This window comes from Rhinatrema bivittatum, unplaced genomic scaffold (genome assembly GCF_901001135.1).
Source record: "Rhinatrema bivittatum unplaced genomic scaffold, aRhiBiv1.1, whole genome shotgun sequence".
NCBI lineage: Eukaryota > Metazoa > Chordata > Amphibia > Gymnophiona > Rhinatrematidae > Rhinatrema > Rhinatrema bivittatum.
The window spans coordinates 101,637-128,538 of NW_021820292.1; the positions used below are offsets into that span (position 1 = coordinate 101,637).

Genomic DNA, 26,902 nt, shown 5'->3' on the forward strand with positions numbered 1-26,902 from the left:
TTGATCAAGGGGTTTAAAGGGGGCACTTAGAGAAGATAAGGCCATTGCGGAAAGATTAAATGATTTCTTTGCGTCGGTGTTACTGAAGAGGATGTTGGGGAGGTACCCGTAATGGAGAAGGTTTTCATAGGCAATGATTCAGATGGACTGAATCAAATTATGGTGAACCTAGAAGATGTGGTAGGCCTGATTGACAAACTGAAGAGTAGTAAATCACCTGGACCGGATGGTATACACCCCAGAGTTCTGAAGGAACTAAAAAATGAAATTTCAGACCTATTAGTAAAAATTTGTAACCTATCATTATAATCATCCATTGTACCTGAAATCTGGGGGATAGCAAATGTAACCCCAATAATTAAAAAGGGCTCCAGGGGCGAATCCAGGAAACTACAGACCGGTTAGCCTGGATTATCACCAGAATTTACAGATCTAACTGCAGCTGCATAATCATTAGAACAGGGCCCTTAATATATTTCATTCCCTCCACATTCTCCATTCCTACGCCCTGGAGATGAACATCTCCAGGAATAATCCTAGTGTCCCTCTTACCTATAGGTGAATCTCACTCCCTCCACCTGTCCCAACTCTGTCCCCTGAGGGTGAATATCTCCAGAATAATCCCAGTGACTCTCTTACCTGTAGTTATATCTCATTCTCTCAATCTGTCCCATGTCTATCTCCTTGTGTTGAACATCTCCCAGAATAATCCTAGTGAGTCTCTTATCTGTAGCTATATCTCATTCTCTCCTCCTGTCCATTCTCTGTTGAACATCTCCCAGAATAATCCAGTGACTCTCTTACCTGTAGCTATATCTCATTCTCTTCACCTCTCCCATGTCTATCCCCTGGGGTTGAACATCTCCCAGAATAATCCCAGTGACTCTCTTACCTGTAGTTATATCTCATTCTCTCAATCTGTCCCATGTCTATCTCCTTGTGTTGAACATCTCCCAGAATAATCCTAGTGACTCTCTTACCTGTAGCTATATCTCATTCTCTCCTCCTGTCCATTCTCTGTTGAACATCTCCCAGAATAATCCCAGTGACTCTCTTACCTATAGCTATATCTCATTCTCTCCACCTGTCCCATGTCTATCTCCTGGAGTTGAACATCTTCCAAATAATCCCAGTGACTCTCTTAACTGTAATTATATCTCATTCTCTCCACCTGTCCATTGTCCATCTCCTGGGGTTGAACATCTCCCAGAATAATCCCAGTGACTCTCTTACCTGTAGTTATATCTCATTCTCTCCACCTGTCCATTCTCTGTTGAACATCTCCAAGAAATAATCCCAGTGACTCTCTTATCTTTAGTTATATCTCAGTCTCTCCACCTGTCCCATGTCCATCTCCTGGGGTTGAATATCTCCCAGAATAATCCCAGTGACTCTCTTATCTGTAGTTATATCTCATTCTCTCCACCTGTCCCATGTCTATCTTCTGGGTTGAACATCTCCCAGAATAATCCCAGTGACTCTCTTACCTGTAGTTATATCTCATTCTCTCAATCTGTCCCATGTCTATCTCCTTGTGTTGAACATCTCCCAGAATAATCCTAGTGACTCTCTTACCTGTAGCTATATCTCATTCTCTCCTCCTGTCCATTCTCTGTTGAACATCTCCCAGAATAATCCCAGTGACTCTCTTACCTGTAGCTATATCTCATTCTCTTCACCTCTCCCATGTCTATCCCTGGGGTTGAACATCTCCCAGAATAATCCCAGTGACTCTCTTACCTGTAGTTATATCTCATTCTCTCAATCTGTCCCATGTCTATCTCCTTGTGTTGAACATCTCCCAGAATAATCCTAGTGACTCTCTTACCTGTAGCTATATCTCATTCTCTCCTCCTGTCCATTCTCTGTTGAACATCTCCCAGAATAATCCCAGTGACTCTCTTACCTGTAGCTATATCTCATTCTCTTCACCTCTCCCATGTCTATCCCCTGGGGTTGAACATCTCCCAGAATAATCCCAGTGACTCTCTTACCTGTAGTTATATCTCATTCTGTCCACCTGTCCCATGTCCACCTCATTGGGTTGAAAATCTCCCAGAATAATCCCAGTGACTCTCTTACCTGAAGTTATATCTCATTCTCGCCACCTGTCCCATGTCCATCTCCTGGGGTTGAACATCTCCCAGAATAATCCCAGTGACTCTCTTACCTGTAGTTATATCTCATTCTGTCCACCTGTCCCATGACTCTGGTACCTCCAGGTTAAAGCACTTTCAAGCTTTAACCCGTTCTCTCTATCGTATCTTTCATAATTAATACTTGCCTTTATCTTCCTTCCAGCTTGTTTTAAGCTTTCCAAGTTCTTGACTCCCGTTGATTGTAACTTTGACTTATTCCTATCTATGGTTATTTATTGTTTACCTGAATTGTTCCTTCAGTTATACCCTATGTTAAATGTAAACCGATCCGATATGGTTATTTACTATGAAGGTCGGTATAAAAAAAAAAACAAAAAACTGTTAAATAAATAAATGACCACCTCATTGGGTTGAAATCTCCCAGAATAATCCCAGTGACTCGCTTACCTGTAGTTATATCTCATTCTCTCCACCTGTCCCATGTCCATCTCCTGGGGTTGAACATCTCCCAGAATAATCCCAGTGACCTTCTTACCTGTAGTTATATCTCATTCTCTCCACCTGTCCCATGGAGGGAGGAGGAATAGCCTAGTGGTTAGAGCAGTGGGCTACGAACCAAGAGGCCAGCAATCAAGTCCAGCTGTTGCTCCTTGTGACCTTGGGCAAGTCGCTTTATCCTCCACTGCCTCAGGTACAATCTTAGATTGTAAGCCCTCTGGGGATGGGAAGCACCTCCAGTACCTGAATGTAAACCGATGTGATATCTCAGATCAAATGTCAGTATATAAAAAAATAAATAAATAAAATGTCTATCTCCTTGGGTTGAACATCTCCCAGAATAATCCCAGTGACTCTCTTACCTGTAGGTGTCAGAACACAAAGTTTCCAAAACCAGAGGCTGTTTCTACTGACCTGAGATTGGTTTTCCCACTGAGATACCCTCAGCAACTGAAGAAAGTGATCACAAGCTTTGCAGGTAGAAGAATCTCTCTCTTTTGCTTTGCTTTCTTTGTTTGCATATAAATCATTAGCGGTCAGAATGTGGAGTTTCTCAGATGCAGATCTGCAATCTGTCTGTACAGATAAGAGATTGCTCCTTTCTTCCCCTTCCCCTTCCCCTTCCTCTGTTTGTGGTCCTGATCCCGTTCTCTCCTGTCTTCCCCGATCTCTTATTTATTCTTTCTCTTACATTTGCCAAAATCTCAAATTGCAAAGCCTGCCCTATGCAACACATTTTAGATGTAAATCTCTGAGCTCTCTCAGTATATTCTACAGAGAGACTTGTGGAGGAAGAGAAGGCAGAGAAGGGGATATGATTGGGACTTATAAATCAGGAGTGGGGTGGAACGGGTAAATAGGGAACGGTTATTTACCCTTTCAGTAACAATAGGACTAGGGGACATCCCATGATAGTAGCAAGCGGCAGATTTAATTCCAACCATAGGAAGTATTTTCCACTCGCAGCACAATCAAGCGATGGAATCTGTTGCAGGAGGACGCGGTTAAGGGACGTAGCATGGGGGGTTCAGAAGAGGATTGGAGAAGCCCCTGAAGGAAAAGTCCATAAAGAGTTATTAGCCAGGTGGAGTCAGGAAAGCCGGCGCTTATCCCTGGGAGTGAGATACAAGAAATGGATCAACTATTATAGAAACATAGAAATGACGGCAGAAGAAGACCAAATGGCCCACCCAGTCTGCCCAGCAAGGTTTGCACTTTTTTTTTTCTCATTCTTATCTGTTACTCTTGGCTCTTAGTAACCTTTTGATTCTATTTCCCTTCCACCCCCACCATTAATGTAGAGAGCAGTGTTGGAACTGCCTCTAAGTGAAATATCTAGCTTAATTAGTTAGGGGTAGTAACCGCCGCAATAAGCAAGCTATACCCATGCTTATTTGTTTACCCAGACTAAATAATTCAGACCTTGTTGGTTGTTGTCTGTATATAGATCTACTTTCTTCATTCCCCCTACCGTTGAAGCAGATAGTTATGCTGGATATGCATTGAAAGTGAAGTATCTGACTTTCTCCCCTGCCGTAGAAGCAGAGAGTTATGCTGGATATGCATTGAAAGTGAACTATGAGACTTTCTCCCCTGCCGTTGAAGCAGAGAGCTATGCTGGATATGCGTGATGTATCAGTCATTCTACCCTGCTGTTGAAGCAGAGAGCTATGCTGGATATGCATTAAAAGTGAAGTACCAGGCTTATTTGGTTTGGGGTAGTAACCGCCGTAACAAGCCAGTTACTCCCTGCTTTTTTGTGAATGCAAATCTTTTTCCACATTTCCTCTTGCCGTTGAAGCTTAGAGCAATGTTGGAGTCGCATTAACCATGTGTATGTTTATTGAATAAGGGCATTATCTCCAGGCAGTAGCCGTCATTCCCGTGAGCCACCCACTCTTCATTCACGTCCTCTAGACTTTATGGATCTACAGTGTTTATCCCACGCCCCTTTGAAGTCCTTCACAGTTCTGGTCTTCACCACTTCCTCCGGAAGGGCATTTCAGGCATCCACCACCCTCTCCGTGAAGAAATACTAGTACTTGTGCCCCAGACTGTGACTGTCAGACAGGATGCTGGACTTGATGGACCTCGTCTGACCCAGCAGGGCACTTCTTATGTTCTTATGGAAATAATAAATATCATTTACACTCTCCTACTCTCAGTTATGTATAAGATGAAGGGAATTTGTTTTTGTTATAAAGAAATATATAGAAGTGTACAGGTCAATATTCAAAATCTGAGCCGTGCAAACCCCCCAACCCCCGCCAAGCCCCCTCCCATTGAGTAAAATGTGTCAGGGTGTTACGTTTGCCACCCCGTGGGAGACCCACAGCGCGGCCCTCTCACCTTTTCTGACAGACCTCAGCGCTCAGTTCTCAATCGCTGGCGGCAGTCGGCTGCTGGCTCCGATCTCGGGCCCTTGCCAGTGTCCCTGGCCCTGCCGTGTTGCCTGGGATCTCCAGCCAGGATTCCTCCTCCAAGCGGGCCTCTCTGCTTGCTCTGCGGAGAGACGCTGCCAGCGTCGTCGCACCCCCTCCTAGGCGCACGCACGCACGCAACTCTGATGCTTTTAAAGGGCCTGCAGCGGGAATCTTGCTGCGGACCTGGATACTGACGTCATCGCTCTCAGCGTACTTAAGCTCGGATAGCGCTCCTAAGCGTTAACTTTGCAACAAATCTCCTTGGTTCCCTGTTCCAATTTCCGAGAGCTATTTGCAGTTTCCTCATTGTTCCTGTGTTTCCTGATTCCTGGTCCTCATATTCATCTTGTTCATCTCCAGCTTTGTCTACCCAGTTTCACCTCTGCCTGCCTGACCACGTTGCCTTCTCCAAGCCTGACCTCTGCCTGCCTGACCACGTTGCCTTCTCCAAGCCTGACCTCTGCCTGCCTCACCATGTTGCCTTCTCTGTGCCTTGACCATTGGTACGTCTGACTACGCCTGCCTTCTCCGTGCCTTGACCATTGCTACGTCTGAGGCCTGCCTTCTCCGTGCCTTGACCACTGCTAAGTTTGACTATGCCTGCCTTCTCCGTGCCTTGACCATTGCTACGGACGACCTCACTATAGACCCTTTCTTGTCCAGAGTTCTATGATACTTCCACATCTACCATTGGCCGTCAGCTTCCATCCGAGCTTGACAGTGAAGCTCCTGTCTCTATCTTCTGGACGTGGACTCTTAAGGCTTTGGCCTTTTCTTGCTCAAGCACCTTCTGTCTCTCCTGGTTCCTCGGTGATTGGGTTTCAGTCCCGTGACTGGTCTTGGATAGACTTACGCCACCTGCTGGCTGCTGACTCTGGGCTGAACTACTCACTTACATTGTTCTATCTTGAGGCCCGCCTAAGTACAGATAAGTCCTCACTTTACTGTGAATATTGTCTTTTACCAACAGAGAGAGCAGCTCAGTCCATGTCACTCACTTCCTATGAATATGACCCCCATGTAATATTTAACTTTATATACAGATAAGTCCTCACTTTACTGTGAATATTGTGTTTTACCAACAGAGAGAGCAGCTCAGTCCATCTGTCACTCACTTCCTACTGAATATGACACCCATGTAATATTTCACTTTATACACAGATAAGTCATCACTTTACTGTGAATATTGTGTTTTACCAACAGAGAGAGCAGCTCAGTCCATCTGTCACTCACTTCCTACTGAATATGACCCCCATGTAATATTTAACTTTATAATATAGATAAGTCATCACTTTACTGTGAATATTGTGTTTTACCAACTGAGAAAGCAGCTCACTCCATCTATCACTCAATTCCTACTGAATATGACCCCATGTAATATTTAACTTTATATACAGATAAGTCCTCACTTTATGTGAATAGTGTGTTTTACCAACAGAGAGAGCAGCTCAGTCCATCTGTCACTCACTTCCTACTGAATATGTCCCCCATGTAATATTTAACTTTATATACAGATAAGTCCTCACTTTACTGTGAATATTGTGTTTTACCAACAGAGAGAGCAGCTCAGTCCATCTGTCACTCACTTCCTACTGAATATGACCCCATGTAATATTTAACTAAATATGCAGATAAGTCATCACTTTACTGTGAATATTGTGTTTTACCAACAGAGAGAGCAGCTCAGTCCATCTGTCACTCACTGCCTACTGAATATGACCCCATGTAAAATTTAACTTTATATGCAGATAAGTCATCACTTTACTGTGAATATTGTGTTTTACCAACAGAGAGAGCAGCTCAGTCCATCTGTCACTCACTTCCTACTGAATATGACCCCCATGTAATATTTAACTTTATATACAGATAAGTCCTCACTTTCTGTGAATATTGTGTTTTACCAACAGAGATAGCAGCTCAGTCCATCTGTCACTCACGTCCTACTGAATATGACCCCCATGTAATATTGATTTATATACAGATAAGTCCTCACTTTACTGTGAATATTGTGTTTTACCAAGAGAGGGAGCAGCTCAGTCCATCTGTCACTCACTTCCTACTGAATATGACCCCATGTAATATTTAACTTTATATACATAAGAACATAAGAAATTGCCATGCTGGGACAGACCAAGGGTCCATCAAGCCCAGCATCCTGTTTCCAACAGAGGCCAAAAACCAGGCCACAAGAACCTGGCAATTACCCAAACACTAAGAAGAACCCATGCTACTAATGCAATTAATAGCAGTGGCTATTCCCTAAGTATAATTGATTAATAGCCATTAATGGACTTCTCCTCCAAGAACTTATCCAAACCTTTTTTGAACCCAGCTACACTAACTGCACTAACCACATCCACTGGCAACAAATTCCAGAGCTTTATTGTGCGTTGAGTGAAAAAGAATTTTCTCCGATTAGTCTTAAATGTGCTACTTGCTAACTTCATGGAGTGCCCCCTAGTCCTTCTATTATTCAAAAGTGTAAATAACCGAGTCACATCTACTCGTTCAAGACCTCTCATGATCTTAAAGACCTCTATCATATCCCCCCTCAGCTGTCTCTTCTCCAAGCTGAACAGCCCTAACCTCTTCAGCCTTTCCTCATAGGGGAGCTGTTCCATCCCCTTTATCATTTTGGTTGCCCTTCTCTGTAACTTCTCCATCGCAACTATATCTTTTTTGAGATGCGGGCAACCAGAATTGTACACAGTATTCAAGGTGCGGTCTCACCATGGAGCGATACAGAGGCATTATGACATTTTCCGTTTTATTAACCATTCCCTTCCTAATAATTCCTAACATTCTATTTGCTTTTTTGACTGCTGCAGCACACTGAGCCGACGATTTTAAAGTATTATCCACTATGATGCCTAGATCTTTTTCCTGGGTGGTAGCTCCTAACATGGAACCTAACATCGTGTAACTACAGCAAGGGTTATTTTTCCCTATGTGCATCACCTTGCACTTGTCCACATTAAGGGGTAGATTTTAAGAGGCGCGCGAATAGCCTACTTTTGTTTGCGCTCCAGGCGCAAACAAAAGTACGCTGGATTTTAGTAGATACGCGCGGAGCTGCGCGTATCTACTAAAAAACCTGGATCGGCGCGCGCAAGGCTATCGATTTCGTATAGCCTGCGCGCGCCGAGCCGCGCAGCCTACCCCCGTTCCCTCCTAGGCCGCTCCGAAATCGGAGCGGCCTAGGAGGGAACTTTCCTTTGCCCTCCCCTCACCTTCCCCTCCCTTCCCCTACCTAACCCACCCGCCCGGCCCTGTCTAAACCCCCCCCTTACCTTTGTTGGGGGATTTACGCCTCCCGGAGGGAGGCGTAAATCCCCGCGCGCGAGTGGGACTCCTGCGCGCCGGGCCGCGACCTGGGGGCCGGTACGGAAGGCGCGGCCACGCCCCCAGACCGCCCCGGGCCGTAGCCACGCCCCCGTACCCGCCCCCAAAACGCTGCCGACACACCCCCGCAACGCCGTGCGCTCCGGCCCCGCCCCCGACACGCCTCCCGACACGCCCACTCCGAAAACCCCGGGACTTACGCGAGTCCCGGGGTTCTGCGCGCGCCGGTGAGCCTATGTAAAATAGGCTCACCGGCGCGCAGGGCCCTGCTTGCGTAAATCCGCCCGGTTTTGGGCGGATTTACGCGAGCAGGGCTCTGAAAATCCGCCCCTAAATTTCATCTGTCATTTGGATGCCCAATCTTCCAGTCTTGCAAGGTCCTCCTGTAATGTATCACAGTCTGCTTGTGATTTAACTACTCTGAATAATTTTGTATCATCCGCAAATTTGATAACCTCACTCGTCGTATTCCTTTCCAGATCATTTATATATATATTGAAAAGCACCGGTCCCAATACAGATCTCTGAGGTACTCCACTGTTTACCCTTTTCCACTGAGAATATTGACCATTTAATCCTACTCTCTGTTTCCTGTCTTTTAACCAGTTTGTAATCCACGAAAGGACATCGCCTCCTATCCCATGACTTTTTAGTTTTCGTAGAAGCCTCTCATGAGGGACTTTGTCAAACGCCTTCTGAAAATCCAAATACACTACATCTACCGGTTCACCTTTATCCACATGTTTATTAACCCCTTCAAAAAAATGAAGCAGATTTGTTAGGCAAGACTTGCCTAACAAATCTGCGCCGCCATTCTGCGCCGCCATTTTGCAAAATCGCGGCGCAAAATGGCGGCGGCCATAGACTAACACGATTCGACTGCAGGAGGTCGTTCCGGACCCCCGCTGGACTTTTGGTAAGTCTTGTGGGGGTCAGGAGGCCCCCCCAAGCTGGCCAAAAGTCCCTGGGGGTCCAGCGGGGGTCCGGGAGCGATCTCCTGCCGCGAATCTTTTTCCGTACGGAAAATGGCGCCGGCTGAATGGATCGACTGCAGAATGGCACCGGCTGAAGACAACACGATTCAATTGCAGGAGACCGTTCCGGACCGCCGCTGGACCCCCAGGTAATTTAAGGCATTTGGGGGGGGGGGGTTCGGGAGGGTGGGGGATTTAATTTAAAGGGTCGGGGGTGGGTTTTAGGGTGTTTTAGTGTGCCGGTTTTCCTGCCCTCCCCCTTCCCCCGATTTACGATTTTTTGACGATAAATCGGGGGAATTGGTATTGTATCGTGGCCCTAACGATTTTTGACGATTTAAAATATATCGGACGATATTTTAAATCGTCAAAAAACGATTCACATCCCTATATCCTCCTTCCACCAAGTCTCTGTGATGCCAATTATGTCAATCTCATCATTTGCTGCTAAACACTCTAACTCTCCCATCTTACTTCTTAGACTTCTGGCATTGGCATACAGACATTTCAAAGTGTGGTTTTTACTTGTTTTAACAACCTGCTTTTCAGTTGTTTGGGATAATTCGGTAATCATTAGCTTTGGTGATGTTTTACATATAGGCATATTAACTATGTTTGCTTTTGATGGAACCTCTCTGTTGGGATGCCCTAACTCTCCTGTTTCATTAGTATCCTTCAAGGATACATTTCTCCGAACCATGCACTGCTGAGTGACTGTCAGCTTTCCCCCTTGTTCTAGTTTAAAAGCTGCTCTATCTCCTTTTTGAAAGTTAGTGCCAGCAGCTTGGTTCCACTCTGGTTAAGGTGGAGCCCGTCCTTTCGGAAAAGTCTCCCCTTTCCCCCAAAGTTTCCCCAGTTCCTTACAAAGCTGAATCCCTCTTCCCTGCACCATCGTCTCATCCACGCATTGAAACTTACAGATAAGTCATCACTTTACTGTGAATATTGTGTTTTACCAACAGACAGGCGGATACCGTACACCACCTTAGAGAGTACCAGGGACCAGGGCGGTCTCGGCCTCCCTGATTTCAGATTGTATAATGCCGCCTGCCAGCTGCGATTTGTGGGAGAGTGGCTCACCGATACTTATATTTACTGTGCAAAGGCTTGCTTGCTTCCATGACGTTCTCCTGGTCGCCCCTGTTCCTTCTAAAGGCAAACCCAGCCATGCTGTGCACTCTGAACTTTCCTAGGACAACTGCTTTACCCGTGTATAAAAGCTTGGCGTTGGCTGTGCGCCGCCTGCGGACTATGGGGCACAGCGACTTTGCTGCTCCCTCTATTGGGCAACACCGATTTCCCTCCGGGACAAGATTGTAGTCTTCACTTTAAGAAATGAGCCCAGAGACCAAGATGGCCGCCGATCAATGAGGACGTGAAGGTAGCAGCTCCTGACTTGTTGAATGTTTCTTGCTTTTCTGTACAATTTCCTTGGACTTTCCTGCTTGAGCAACATGCCGCATACAAAAAGAAAAGCTAAAGTAAGAGAAGGCTTACCTACTGTTGAAGATATCCGACAGCCGAGTATCGTTGCAGCCTTTACTAAGACGCCATTGAGGAACCCCGGGGGAGGAGTCGCTGCAGCTGGTAATGAGCAGTTGCCAGGCTCCCAGACCTTAGAAACAACTTTGAGCCCGGGGGCTCCAACAACGCCCGAAGCTCCTGCGGGTGGAGAGTTGTTCCTACTTCAAGAACTACATACCCCTAACTTGCAGAGAAGAGCAGACGATATTTCTGCTTCTTCGGAGAGCCCGGTGTTACCGGGCTCCAGCAAGTTAGGAGAGGAAACCGCACGCCGCATAGACCAACGAGAAAAAGGCGCAGCAGCAGAGGTAGAAAATCAGAATGGATCTTTACTGCTTACTTGTTCTACACCCACATTAGCTCCTTCCTTGGAAGAAATTAGAAATATACTCTTCTCTGTGCAGAAATCTATAAATGCACTGACTATGACAGTACAAGAAGCAATATTGAATTCTCGGAAAATGGAGGAGCAGAATGAAAAATTGGTAAAACGTATAACCCTGTTGGAGGGTAAAGTAGACAATATGGCTAAGATTCAAGTGAATTTGATAACATCGGAGAAAATGCAAGAGAGTAAAATGGAACTGCTTGAAAACCAGATAAAAAGAGCTAACCTGAGAATATTAAACTTCCCAAAGACCAGGATGATGACAGCGAAAGATTTATTCTCAAGTTATTTGATAAATATTTTGAAATACTCCCAAGATAATTTACCATTATTATCGAGGATTTACTATTTGCCTCAACGTACCTCAATGGTTAATAAGAGTAATCAAGATGTGAATCAACTAGATGAAGATGTGAATTCGGACTTAAATATTACTGAATTTCTAGAGAAATCTTTTGAATCTGAAATAAAAAACTAGAGCAACACTTTTGATTCAATTTGCAAGTGTAATTGATAGAGATACAGTGCTAAGATCATATTTTAGATTTCAGAAATTGAAGTTTTACGGATATACAATACAGATTTTCCCAGATATTGCAAAGAGTTCCCAATTGAAAAGAAAAAAGTTTCTCGCAATGAGGGAGGAAGCTATAGAGCGTGGAGCAAAGTATTTTTTACGTTTTCCTTGTAGATGTATAGTAAATTTCAGAGAGTCAAAGTATGTTTTCAATGAACCTGAGCAATTACGTTTGTATTTAGATTCTTATTCTCAATCCTAGAGAAACTATGAATAGTAGTTGGGAAAGAAATGGATGGTGTCACTCATTGTTCAGTTAATTTTGGCATATAATTGATATAAATATTTCTTAGTGATATTGCTCTAATTTCCCCTTGGTCTCCCCACAGATTCTTTGGGAGTTATTCAATATGATTACAGATATATGGTAGAATTTCTTTGTATTTTTTGAATGTTGATACATTTGTTGGAAATTTCCTATTGTTTATCTTTTATCTGTAAGTCATATTGTAATTTTGTTTTCTTGTAATAATGAAAAATTCAATAAAATATAAATTAAAAAAAAAAAAAAAAAAGAAATGGCCCAGAAGGGCATCGTCTTTTTGTTTCATCTGTTTGTCGAGGATGTACAAGCATAGATAACATAGAAACATAGAAATGACAGCAGAAGAAGATCAATAGGCTCATCAAGTCTGCCCAGCAAGCTTTCACTCTTATTTTCTCATACTTATCTGTTACTCCAACCGCTGAGTACAGGGCCCTTATTGGTAACTTTTTGACTCTAATTTCCTTCCACCTCTGCCTTTGATGCAGAGAGCAGTGTTGGAACTGCATCAAAGTGAAGTATAAGGCTTAATGTTTGAGGGTAGTAACCGTCGTATCGAGCAAGTTACCCTGATGTTTTGTTTACTCATACTGCTCAGATCAATGCCTTGTTAGATGTTGTCTGGATGTAAATCCTATTTCTTCATTTCCCCCTGCCGTTGAAGCAGTGAGCTGCACTGGATATGCATTCAAAGTGAAGTATCAGGCTTAATTTGTTAGGGGTAGTAACCGCCGCAATAAGCAAGCTACTCCCACGCTTATTTGTTTATCTACACTATGCAATTCAGTCCTTGTTGGTTGTTGTCTGAATATAAATCCTCATTTCTTCATTCCTCTGCCATTGAAGCAGTGAGCTGCACTGGATATGCTTTCCAAGTGAAGTAACAGGCTTAAATTATTAGGGGTAGTAACCGCCGCAACAAGCAAGCTACTTCCACGCTTGTTTGTTTACCCAGACTGTGCTATCTTGTTGGTTGTTTCCTGAATGCAAATCTTCTTTTCCACATTTCCTCTTGCCATTGAAGCATAGAGCAATGTTGGAGTTGCATTAACCGTGTGAATGTTTATTGAATAAGGGTATTAATCACCAGGTAGTAGCCGTCATTCCCGCAAGCCACCCCCATACCTCTTCTCTTCATTCCCATCCTCCCGGCTTTATGGATCCACAATGTTTATCCCACGCCACTTTGAAATCCTTCACAGTTTTGGTCTTCACCACTTCCTCCGGAAGGGCATTCCAGGCATCTACCACTCTCTCCGTGAAGAAATACTTCCTGACATTGGTTCTGAGTCTTCCCCCTGGAGTTCTAAATCGTGACCCCTGGTTCTGCTGATTATTTTCCATACGAGCATTTCAATCCCTGCTGCATACTTTCTAGATTTCTCCCCTGCACTTCTTTGCCTACCTGCATGCTCGACACTACTTACAGGGATTTCATTGGACGACCGAAACCTTTGGCTCGGAACATTTGTTTGCAACCCTTTTTTCGATACCTCATGTGTCACTAACACAGTAAATTGGGTAAACGTTTTCGCTCCCACCGCCATTTGGAAGTGCAGGCCAGATATTGGATAGCTCTGTTGGGTTATCCACTGATGACCCGAGCACTTTGAACCTGTTTCAAAACCACGTACTCTCATATCCCAGATCATGGACTGAGGGAGTTGCAATTTCGTATTTTGCACCATACTATTGTTATGTTATGAGTAAAGTCAATAGTGGACCCTTGGGCCGGCTGAGGTGGACAGCGTCCACAGGAGTTAATAAGCCGGGAGGCGGCACTCAGCTGGAGCGGACTGGTGGCGTCTTCACCCTGGAAACCCGAGACCCCCCCAGGAGGAGCCCGTAGGGGTCCGAGTCGCTGGGACTTAGGAGAATCGTGAAGAAGACCAAGGTTCGTGGCTGGCTGAAGACAAAGGAGAATCGTGAAGAAGACCAAGGTTCGTGGCTGGCTGAAGACAAAGGAGAATCGTGAAGAAGACCAAGGTTCGTGGCTGGCTGAAGACAAAGGAGAATCGTGAAGAAGACCAAGGTTCGTGGCTGGCTGAAGACAAAGGAGAATCGTGAAGAAGACCAAGGTTCGTGGCTGGCTGAAGACAAAGGAGAATCAGGAACCGGAGCTGGAGTCAGGATATGTAGACAGCAAGTGGAGCCCAGAGCTGGAGCCAAGGCACAGCAGGACCAAACCGAACCTGACCTGGAAGCAAGGCACGGCTGGAACAAGCTGGAACCGGAGCTGGAAGCAAGGCACGGCTGGAACAAGCTGGAACCGGAGCTGGAAGCAAGGCACGGCTGGAACAAGCAGGAACCAGAGCTGGAAGCAAGGCACGGCTGGAACAAGCAGGAACCAGAGCTGGAAGCAAGGCACGGCTGGAACAAGCAGGAACCAGAGCTGGAAGCAAGGCACGGCTGGAACAAGCAGGAACCAGAGCTGGAAGCAAGGCACGGCTGGAACAAGCAGGAACCAGAGCTGGAAGCAAGGCACGGCTGGAACAAGCAGGAACCAGAGCTGGAAGCAACGCTGGGAAGCAACTAAGCACTCAGGAGAGCGACCTCGTTGCAAAGGCAAAGCAAGGAAGTCAGACGATGGTTTAAATAGCCAGCCAGCGTCTGACGTCAGGAACAGGGCAGTTCAGCACTTCCGGGTGCTGGACCTTTAAGAGCCCCTGCTCACGCGCGCGCGTTGCCTGGCAGTGGGAGGAGTCAGAATCGTCCTTCGGCAGCGTCTCCACGTGGAGAGAGACTCTGCCATGCGGCCCTGCAGGCCCCAGGAGCAACGGATTGCAGCGAGACCGGGGGAGGCAGGAGAAAGGTAAGGACCCGGTCGCTAGCCTCGCGACCGGGGACTGCAACAGTACCCCCCCCTTTACGCCCCCTCTTCAGAGGGCTTGGCCTGTCAGGATGGTCCAGATGATATTGCTGCAGAAGAGTCTTGTCCAAGATGTTGCGGGCAGGCTCCCACGTATTGTCTTCGTCTCCACAACCTTCCCAGGCTAGCAAATATTCCCAACGTCTGTTGGCGAAGCGAGCATCCAGGACCTCTCGTACCTGAAACGTAGGATCCTCATCCGTAGTGATGGAAGCGTCTTCAAGAGGCCTGGGGTGGAATCTGGAAAGAATCACTGGTTTTAAGAGGGAGACGTGAAAGACATCATGAATGCGTAAAGTGGTTGGGAGTCGTAGACGGTAAGAGACCAGCCCTACCCTCTCTGCAACGCGGAAAGGGCCACAGAACTTGGGTGAGAGCTTCTTGGAAGGTTGCCTCAGATGAATGTTCTTTGTACTAAGCCACACTCGATCGCCTGGGAAAAAAGCGAATGCCGGTTTTCGGTGTCGATCATAGTAGCGTTTAGAAGTGCGTGCGACTTTCTGAAGTCGGTGTTGAGTAGAGGACCAAAGTTTACTCAATTGGTCCGCGGTCAATTGAGCAGCTGGTGAGGAGGTTGGTACTGGTAGAGGTAACGGTGGTTTGAGCTGTTTACCGTACACAATTTGAAAAGGGGATTTCCCCGTCGCCGTATGTATTTGATTATTATAGGCGAATTCTGCCCAAGGCAAAAGCTCCACCCAATTATCTTGTTTGTGGTTAATGAACGCTCGTAGGAACAATTTTAATGAACGATTCATGCGTTCGGTTTGCCCATTACTTTGCGGGTGGAAAGCGGAGGAGAAACTCAGCTGGATCTTAAATTTTTTGCATAAGGCTTTCCAATACCTGGCTGTGAATTGAGGGCCTCTGTCAGATACAATGTCCTGAGGCAGACCATGAATACGGAATACATGGTGTGTGAACAGAGAAGCCAGTTCAGTGGCGGAAGGTAATTTGGGCAAAGGCACAAAGTGAGCCATTTTAGAGAAGCGGTCCACCGTGACCCATACCACAGTCTTGCCTTGCGAAGGCGGGAGTTCCACCATAAAATCAGTAGCAATATGTGTCCAGGGTTCCGTGGGTATAGGTAACGGTTGTAGAAGCCCTCTCGGAGGGCCATTAAGCGGTTTCTGCAGGGCGCAAGTGGGGCAAGAATTCACGTAAAGGGAAACATCACGTCGAAGACCAGGCCACCAATAGAAACGATTTATAAGATCCAATGTTCTTAGTCTACCAGCATGTCCCCCGGTCAAGGAGTCATGGCCCCAAGACAAGACTTTCCTCCGAAGCCTCTTAGGAACGGTAGTCTTATTTGAGGAAGCAATGGAAGTGGTAGCTATTTGAACACAGGCAGGATCCAGGATGGTTCGTGGAGAGTCGTCCTCTTCTTCCGGCTGATAGGTACGAGATAGAGCATCGGCTCGAACGTTCTTCTCAGCTGGTCGAAACTTGAGGATGAAATTGAAACGACTGAAGAAGAGTGACCATCTTGCTTGCCGCGAGTTTAGTCGTTGAGCTTGGGCCAAGTACAATAAATTTTTGTGATCAGTGTACACTGTCACCGGATGATTAGCCCCCTCCAGCCATTGCCTCCACTCCTCGAAGGCCAACTTGATGGCTAAGAGTTCTTTGTCTCCGATGCCATAGTTACATTCAGCAGGCGAAAACTTTTTAGAGAAGTAAGAACATGGCATCAATTTGCCCGAAGTATCGTGTTGACTGAGCACCGCTCCAACAGCCAGATTCGAGGCATCGACCTCCAGGATGAAGGGTCGTTGTGGATCTGGGTGTCGTAGGCAGGAAGCGTCTAGGAATGCTTGTTTTAAGTCTTCAAAGGCAGCCGAGGCGATGGTGGACCAATCGTGAGCGTTAACCCCTTTGCGAGTAAGCGCCGTGAGAGGAGCTACCTTCTGGGAGTAATGTGGTATAAAATGCCTGTAAAAATTGGCGAATCCAAGGAATCGCTGTAGCGCCTTCAGGCCAGACGGGCGAGGCCATTTGACAATGGCCGCCACCTTCTCTGGGTCCATCTGGAAACCGGACGAGGAAACAATATATCCCAAGAACGGAAGCGACTCGCGCTCAAACTGACATTTTTCAAATTTAGCGTATAGATGATTGTCTCTTAGAGCCTGTAAGACCTGTTTGACGTGTTGGCGATGGGAGGAGAGATCTTGGGAATAGATCAGAACGTCATCAAGGTACACTATGACGAAAGAATGAAGCATCTCTCGGAGTACCTCATTCATCAGATTCTGGAAGACAGCAGGGGCATTACATAAGCCGAAAGGCATTACTAAGTATTCGTAATGTCCATCTCGCGTGTTGAACGCTGTCTTCCACTCGTCACCGGGACGAATACGAACCAAATTGTATGCTCCACGTAAATCCAATTTTGTAAAGATCTTGGCCCCCTGAAGTCTATCGAGCAGTTCTGGGATCAGAGGCAAGGGATAGCGATCTTTCTTAGTGATGGAGTTCAGACCTCGATAGTCTATGCACGGCCGAAGGGAGCCATCTTTTTTGGACACAAAAAAGAATCCTGCTCCTGCAGGAGAGTGCGAAGGGCGAATGAACCCTTTGGCAAGATTCTCCGTAATGTAGTCTGACATTGCATGGGTTTCTGGCAGAGAAAGAGGGTATACCCTACCCCGCGGGGGAGTGGAACCAGGTAGTAAATCAATGGCACAGTCGAAGGGCCGATGGCATGGAAGCAGTTCAGCTTTTTGTTTGGAGAACACGTCAGCGTAATCCTGGTACGGCAAAGGAAGGTCCAGGGCAGAGTGAGAGAGTAATATCTCCGGTCTAGGAACGGGATCCAGGCAATTCTGGAAACAGGAAGGACTCCATTGCGCAATTTGGAGAGAGTCCCAATGGATCACCGGAGCATGTTGTTGCAACCAAGGGAGTCCCAGGACCACAGGGTGCACCGATTTATCCAGTAGCAAAAAGGAGATTGTCTCAGTGTGAAGCACTCCCGTCCGTAAAGTGAGAGGCATCGTGGTTTCAGAAATGGATCCAGGTAGAGGGGTTCCCCGGATAGAGGTAACCCGTAACGGAGGTATCCGGCGCTTAGTAGGTAGTCCTAATTGGTGTACCAGTTCTCTCCAGATAAAGTTCCCTCCGGCTCCGGAATCAATGAAAGCTAGAGTCTGCAAGGAGCCACCTGGATATTCCAGCGTTATAGGAACTGTACATTGAGGAGTAGCATGAACATAGCCTAGGGGAACCTCCTCATCTCTCCCTAGACTCGAGCATTTCCCGGTCTCGCAGGACATTGACCCAGGAAATGACCCTTAGTGCCGCAGTATAAGCACAGGCCCAGAGTGCGGCGTCGTGTCTTCTCCTCCTCGGTTAGGGGTGCCCGTCCAAGCTGCATAAGTTCCTCTGAGGAGCTGTGGGAGGCTGATGGTGTCTTGTGAGGTACAGTCAGAGACCTGGAGAAGGAGGGTGCCAATGAGACAGGCCGACGAGGAACTCGACCCTCCTTAGCTCGTTGCTGCAATCGCCGGTCAATCCTCCCGGCCAAGTCTATCACCCCGTTCAGAGTGAGGGGCAGGTCGCGAGCCATCAGCTCGTCTTTGATACGACCTGCAAGACCTTCCAGGAAAATACCTCGCAAACAGTCATCCTGCCAGCCGAGTTCCATCGCCAGAGTACGAAATTCAATAGCGTACTCCGCCAAAGAGCAGGATCCTTGTCGTAGCTGTAGAATTTCAGTGGTAGCAGTGGTAGCACGAGCTGGCTCATCAAAAGTCTGTTTGAAGTGAGTCACGAAATCCTGCAAGTTGTGCAGCATAGCGTCCTGTTTCTCCCACATGGGAGAGGCCCATAGCATAGCCCTCCCATCGAGCAGAGACAAAATATATGCTACCTTGACGGCATCAGACGGGAACTGCCCTGGTAGCAACGTGAAGCGGATGAAGCACTGATTCAAAAATGCCCTGCACGATCTGGCATCCCCGGAGTATCGAGTAGGCGCTGGAAGCTGAGTCTGTGCGGGAGCTTGAACCGCCAGTGGAGGCGGGGGTGGTGCCAGCGGTGGAGGATTGGCGTCCAAGCGACTGGCTAGGCGATCCACCGTAGCAGCCAAGACTTCCAGACATTGCTGTTGCTGCTGGATTCTTTGGGCCATGCCAGGGATGGCCTGCATAGGAGCGGAGTCCGCCGAGTCCATGGCCTTTGCAAACTGTTATGTTATGAGTAAAGTCAATAGTGGACCCTTGGGCCGGCTGAGGTGGACAGCGTCCACAGGAGTTAATAAGCCGGGAGGCGGCACTCAGCTGGAGCGGACTGGTGGCGTCTTCACCCTGGAAACCCGAGACCCCCCCAGGAGGAGCCCGTAGGGGTCCGAGTCGCTGGGACTTAGGAGAATCGTGAAGAAGACCAAGGTTCGTGGCTGGCTGAAGACAAAGGAGAATCGTGAAGAAGACCAAGGTTCGTGGCTGGCTGAAGACAAAGGAGAATCGTGAAGAAGACCAAGGTTCGTGGCTGGCTGAAGACAAAGGAGAATCGTGAAGAAGACCAAGGTTCGTGGCTGGCTGAAGACAAAGGAGAATCGTGAAGAAGACCAAGGTTCGTGGCTGGCTGAAGACAAAGGAGAATCAGGAACCGGAGCTGGAGTCAGGATATGTAGACAGCAAGTGGAGCCCAGAGCTGGAGCCAAGGCACAGCAGGACCAAACCGAACCTGACCTGGAAGCAAGGCACGGCTGGAACAAGCTGGAACCGGAGCTGGAAGCAAGGCACGGCTGGAACAAGCTGGAACCGGAGCTGGAAGCAAGGCACGGCTGGAACAAGCAGGAACCGGAGCTGGAAGCAAGGCACGGCTGGAACAAGCAGGAACCAGAGCTGGAAGCAAGGCACGGCTGGAACAAGCAGGAACCAGAGCTGGAAGCAAGGCACGGCTGGAACAAGCAGGAACCAGAGCTGGAAGCAAGGCACGGCTGGAACAAGCAGGAACCAGAGCTGGAAGCAAGGCACGGCTGGAACAAGCAGGAACCAGAGCTGGAAGCAACGCTGGGAAGCAACTAAGCACTCAGGAGAGCGACCTCGTTGCAAAGGCAAAGCAAGGAAGTCAGACGATGGTTTAAATAGCCAGCCAGCGTCTGACGTCAGGAACAGGGCAGTTCAGCACTTCCGGGTGCTGGACCTTTAAGAGCCCCCTGCTCACGCGCGCGCGTTGCCTGGCAGTGGGAGGAGTCAGAATCGTCCTTCGGCAGCGTCTCCACGTGGAGAGAGACGCTGCCATGCGGCCCTGCAGGCCCCAGGAGCAACGGATTGCAGCGAGACCGGGGGAGGCAGGAGAAAGGTAAGGACCCGGTCGCTAGCCTAGCGACCGGGACTGCAACAACTATCTGTGATGACGTCTGGCGGTTCCACATGAAATGTTTACCTTCCCCATCCTACATAAAGTGTGCGTCTCATGACGGACATTTGTTACACCGCCTGCTGGACTGCCCGACCCTGGATGGGTTTTGGTCTTCAGTGCTGGAGGTTATCAAAAATGTACTGGAGCACCGGTCACAAAAGCTGGCGCAGTTCTTCTTCATGGCTCCCACCCACATCGCCCCTCCCTGGATCGGTTTGGCAGATGTGCTGTTCTGCTGGCTTGCCGCACCATTCTATCCATGTGGGTAGAACCGACTATGCAACCGCCTATTACAGCCTGGTATCAGAGGATGGCGTCGCTCATGCACCTTGAAAGGCTGGACTTTGTTGTCGGCCATCGTAAACCTGACAAAATCTACTGTGCTTGCTGGGTCCTCTTTTTTGGTCTTTTGCCCCAACACATGCAAAACAGCCTACGTCCTGCTGGATACACCTTGGACTGGCATTAGTTCTAGAACTGAATGCATCGTATCCTTCGTGTTCCTGAGATGTGGGATTCGGCTCGGTCTCCTGGGTGGGGGTGGAATGCATGGTTGTGTGTGTGGCTCTATAGTATGAAGGTGAGTGGTGGGTACTTTAGTTATAAAGGGTGGTTCGCGTTGGGAATAGCACATATTACTGCACTTGTGTTGTACTGGCGCTATTGTGCTACTGAGTCCTAGCTTGCTGATGTACTCTTTGTGGAAGAACTATGTACTATCTCAGCTGCGCTGGGGCTGCTGTTTCTGACTGTGAACCCCTGAAAATGATAATAAAAAATATTTGGGGAAAAAAAAAATTTTTGGACTTACCCTGACATCACCAGGGTTACCCAGCAGCACAGGAAGAGTTTTTAGCTTTAACGTCTCACCCCAAGAATGGCTCCATTCAACGTATTCAACTGTATCACCTCTCTGCCCCCAACCCTGGCAAACCTCTCCACTCAGCCACACTGAGGGGGGACACAATTAATGCTTTTTACCCCTAGAAATCTCTTTGATAATTTCCCTATAAGGTCCCAACAATTTTATCCTCAGCATCAGCCTTAGAACAGGAGTCAAAATGTAGAATCAGTTCAGAGAGAACTTCCTGGCTCAGAAATCAATAAAATCCCAAAGAGGAACCTCTGACAATTCTGAATTATCTGTCAAATAACAACTTGAATTTGTCAGGGATTTCTGTTATACGTCTGATGCACATAAAGCAAAATTGCTTACCTTGTAATAGGAGTTATCCCAGGACAGCAGGATGTAGTCCTCACATATGGGTGACGTCACCGATGGAGCCCAGCTCGGGAAGTCTTTCTGTCAAAGTTTCTAGAAACTTTTGACTGGCCCAGTGAGGCCACTGAGCATGCCCAGCATGCCATGATATTCTCTGCCACAGGTGTCTCACTTCAGTCTCGTATGTAGCAATAAGCTTTAGCAAAAAATAAAATAATAAAAGGTATGAGGCCCAACTCCGCGGGGTGGCGGGTGGGTTTCGTGAGGACTACATCCTGCTGTCCTGGGATAACACCTATTACAAGGTAAGCAATTTTGCTTTATCCCAGGACAAGCAGGATGCTAGTCCTCACATATGGGTGATTAGCAAGCTAGAGGCTGAGTCATTTTGTAGTGAAGCAACAGTGATGTGTTGTTGTGGAAATGAGTCAGACGAAGATCACAGTGGATTGGTTGTAGAAGGAGTTGGGATTAGACTGGAAACAAGTTCTTTAAGACAGATTGTCCATAGGCTGAATCTTGTCGTCCTTGTTTGTCCAGACAGTAATGAGCTGCAAAAGTGTGAAGAGAACTCCATGTTGCTGCTTTACAGATGTCAAGGATTGGCACTGAATGATAGTGTGCTACCGAGGTTGACATTGCTCGTACTGAGTGTGCCTTTACTCGCCCCTGGAGAGGAAGGCCTGCTTTTTCATAGCAAAACTGTATGCAATCTGCTAGCCAGTTGGATAGAGTATGTTTTCCCACTGCTTTACCCGGTTTGTTTGGATCATAGGAAACAAAGAGTTGATTGGATTTCCTGAGGGCTGAAGTGCGGTTTAAATAAAAGGACAATGCACGTTTACAGTCCAGAGTGTGTAAAGCTCTTTCTCCTTGGTGAGAATGAGGCCTTGGAAAGAATGTGGGTAAAACTATGGGTTGATTCAAGTGGAATTCCGTAACTACCTTGGGAAGGAATTTTGGATGTGTACGGAGTACCACTCTGTCATGTAGGAACTTTGTATAAGGTTCGTATGTGACAAGTGCTTGTAACTCACTCACTCTCCTAGCTGATGTAATGGCTATGAGGAAGATAGTCTTCCATGTGAGAAATTTAAAGTCACAGGAATCTATGGGTTCGAAAGGAGAATGCATTAATCCTGTTAAAACCAGATTCAGGTCCCATTCAGTGACTGGAGGCTGAATTGGTGGTTTAAGGTGAGTTAAACCTCTCATAAACCTACTGACAAGAGGTTGTGTGGATATAGGTGCATCTCCCATTTTGTTATGGTAAGCTGAGATTGCACTCAAATGTACTCTTATGGATGAAGTCTGAAGACCAGAGTCTGAAAGATGGTATAAGTAGTCTAGAAGAGAAGTAGTGGGGCAAGTGAAAGGATCAATATGGTTTTGTCTGCACCACAAAGTAAATCTTTTCCATTTGGAAGAATAATTCTTTCGTGTGGAAGGTTTACATGAAGCTATAAGCACTTGAGATACATTGGTTGAAAGACTGAGTGGTTTGTAAAATCAAGCTTTCAACATCCATGCCGTCAGAGATAGGGATTGAAGGTTGGGATAGCGCAACCGACCCTGATTTTGAGTTAAGAGAGTAGGAGCTACTCCCAGGCGAATTGGATCCCTGACCGAGAGGTCTAGAAGTTTGGGAAACCATACCTGTCGAGGCCAATATGGGGCTATGAGTATCATGGTTCCCTTGTCCTGTTGTAGCTTCACTAGGGTTTTGGTATGAGCGGTATCGGGGGATACGCATATAGTAGGCCTGAGTTCCAAGGGCGAGCAAAGGCGTCCTTGGCTGGCTGGTTCTTCTGTTTGTGTAAAGAGCAGAAGTTGTCCACTTTGTGATTCAGATGTGACGCAAAGAGGTCTATGGTTGGTTGTCCCCAACTTTGGAATATCCTGGTCGCTACTGAGGGATCCAGGGCCCACTCGTGTGGTTGGAACTGACGACTGAGTTGATCTGCCACTACATTGTGTATGCCTGCCAGATAAGTAGCCTGGAGGAACATTGAGTGGTTCAAGGCCCAGGCCCAAATCTGTGCAGCTTCTTGACAAAGGACATACGAGCCCATACCTCCTTGTTTGTTGATGTACCACATGGCTACTGTGTTGTCTGTTTGGATGAGAACAGTCTTGTGTGAAAGGCAGTCCTTGAACGCATGCAGCGCATAACGTATAGCTCGAAGTTCCAGAAAATTGATTTGAAATGTTGCTTCGAGTTTTGTCCAAGTCCCTTGAGTTTGGAGATTGTCTATGTGAGCTCCCCAACCCAAGGTGGATGCATCTGTAGTTAACGTTATCTGTGGAACTGGTTTTTGGAAGGGTAGGCCCTTGCGTATATTGTCCTTGGTCGTCCACCATCGTAGGGATGAACGTAGTTGGTGGGTTACCTGAATTGGAGAGGACAGTGGTTGAATGGCTTGGCTCCATTGTGATCTTAGAGTCCATTGGGTTACTCGCATGGCTAGCCTTGCCATAGGAGTGACATGAACTGTGGAGGCCATGTGGCCTAGTAAGGTGAGAAACTGATGCGCTGTTGCTTGTTGTCGTGAATAAATTGAGTTTGCCAACAGGGACAGTGTTTCTGCACGATCTTCAGGTAGAAAGGCCTTTGCAATGATGGTGTTCAATTCTGCTCCTATGAACTGGAGTAGATGAGAAGGAGTAGTGTGGGATTTTTGATAATTGATCAGAAAACCCATTTTTTGAAGTACAGCAATTGTGTGATGTAGAGAAGTGACAGCTCCTAGATAAGGGAAGACATGAACACCTTGCTTGTGTAAGTGTGCTGCTATTACTGCCAGACATTTGGTGAATACTCTGGGAGCAGAAGCGAGGCCGAATGGCAGCACTCTGTATTGGAAATGCTGATGGCCTACTGTGAAGCGCAGGTACTTGCGATGAGAGGAAATATTGGAATGTGTGTATAAGCATCTTGAAGATCCAGAGAACAAAGCCAATCTCCCTTTTGCAGAAGTGGAAGCATGGTTCCTAGAGAAACCATCCTGAACTTTTCTTTTTTTAAGAATTTGTTGAGATTTCTGAGATCTAGGATGGGATGTAGACCTCCAGTTTTCTTTGGAATGAGGAAATACCGGGAGTAGAATCCTCTGCCCTTCTGACTTTGTGGCACGTGCGCCACAGCCCTGGCTTTCAGAAGAGCGGATAATTCTATTTGTAAATGGAGTATGTGATTTTTGTTGAGATGAGAATACTTCGGTGGAAAATCCTGAGGGAGTGATGTGAAATTGAGGCGATATCCTTGATGTATTATTGAGAGGACCCATTGATCGGATGTTATTGACATCCACTCTTTGTAAAATTGGGATATTCTTCCGCCAACTGGTAAGGTGGATTGGGGATTGGAGTATAGGCCCTGTTCCCTGGATTGAATTTCAAAAGCCTGATGCAGGTCCTGTCTGAGGAGCTGGTTGGGGCCTAGTCGACCTTTGCTGTCTCTTTTGAGGTCTTTGTTGAGACCTAGGAGGCCTTGGCCGATATGTGGGAGGATAGTATCTTCTTGGCCTGTAAAAAGGACGTTTTGTCTCCCTACGTGGGGGTCTGCGACTTGTATGTGTTGCAGAATCATGAGGGAGAGTTGATAGTTGCTTCAGGGTTTCTGAGTGCTCTCGTAATTGAGCAACAGCATCCTGCACTTTGGTACCAAACAAATTATCTCCCTGGCAGGGAAGGTCAACAAGTTTGTCCTGGACCTCTGGTCTTAAATCAGAGGCCTTGAGCCAGGCCCACCTCCTTGCGCTAATGCCCGATGCAGCTATTCTTGAAGATGTTTCAAATGCATCGTAGGCGGCTCTGACCTCGTGCTTCCCTGCTTCTAAACCTTTTTGAATAATATTTTGTGCTGCCTCTTGGTGTTGTGGAGGCAGGGATGGTACAAATTCTTCAATCTGTTTCCAGAGATTTCTCTGGTGTTGTCATGTAAAGTTGGTATGCTGAGATCTTTGAGTTCAGCATTGCTCCTTGATATATTTTCCGACCCATCTGATCTAAGAACCTATTGTCCTTTCCTGAAGGAATTGAGGCATGGGTTCTTGTCCTCCAAGACTTCTTTTGTGCAGATTCAACTACAAATGAATGGTGAGGAAGTTGAGTTTTGTGATACCCTGGTGCAGGTTGTACGAGATACGTGGAATCTACCCTTTTGTTTACTGCAGGAGTTGCGCAGGGATGCTCCCAAATCCGCTGCTGGAGTTGCAGTAGCACTTCATGGATGGGAATAGCCAGATTGTGCTTAGGGGGATCTACAAACTGTAGTATTTCCAGGGTCTGTTGTCTCTCATCTTTCTCAGCTTGTAATTGAAACGGTATAGACTCTGCCATTTCCTGTAGAAATGATGAAAAAGAGAGGTCTTCTGGAGGTGACTGCTTTCTGGACTGAGGTGGTGAATGGTCGGACATAAATTCCTCTGATGAGGGCTCAGATGCGGTGTCAGACCAAGTATCAGAAGTTGGAGTTTGGTATGGAGCAGGTGTAGGCTTCTGAGGTGGGTGTGTACCAGAAGGTCCCTGCAGTGGGTCAGGTGAAATTTCCTGTTCCTCCTCCTCTTGCCCTGGAATGGTAGGCAAGGAAGCCAACAGCTCCTGGTATCTCTTAGTGAGAAGGTTATGCAGTGCTGCTTCTGAACCAGTAGTTTCAGTGGCTGCAGTTGAAGGTCTTGGCAATGTATGCTTAAATTTTCCCGATGACTTGTGCATCAATGTGGATGGCTTTTGGAAAGGAGGTATGGATGGTGCCATTGTGTAAAGAGACATCGACTGTGTAGCAGATGGCATGATCGATGTAAGAAAAGAAAACATCGAGATAGGAATCATCGATGTACTGATGGATGGCTCTCGTGCTAAACTTTCAAAAGGGAAACTTTGATAAAATGAGAAAAATTGTTAGAAAAAAAGTGAAAGGAGCAGCTACAAAAGTAAAAAATGTCCAAGAGGCGTGGTCATTGTTAAAAAATACCATTCTAGAAGCACAGTCCAGATGTATTCCACACATTAAGAAAGGTGGAAAGAAGGCAAAACAATTACCGGCATGGTTAAAAGGGGAGGTGAAAGAAGCTATTTTAGCCAAAAGATCTTCATTCAAAAATTGGAAGAAGGATCCAACAGAAGAAAATAGGATAAAGCATAAACATTGGCAAGTTAAATGTAAGACATTGATAAGACAGGCTAAGAGAGAATTTGAAAAGAAGTTGGCTGTAGAGGCAAAAACTCACAGTAAAAACTTTTTAAAATATATCCGAAGCAGAAAGCCTGTGAGGGAGTCAGTTGGACCGTTAGATGATCGAGGGGTTAAAGGGGCACTTAGAGAGGATAAGGCCATCGCAGAGAGATTA

At 46.7% G+C, this 26,902-nt stretch overlaps 1 long non-coding RNA gene across 1 annotated transcript in view; it reads left to right on the plus strand.

Moving 5' to 3' along the window:
• The first annotated feature begins 3,009 nt into the window (after positions 1-3,009).
• The window catches only part of LOC115081401, a 55,236-nt gene continuing 31,343 nt past the window's right edge, over positions 3,010-26,902 (plus strand). Inside the window, exon 1 of the long non-coding RNA XR_003853789.1 lies at positions 3,010-3,075. This is a non-coding gene — a long non-coding RNA (uncharacterized LOC115081401). The remainder of the gene's footprint in view (positions 3,076-26,902) is intronic.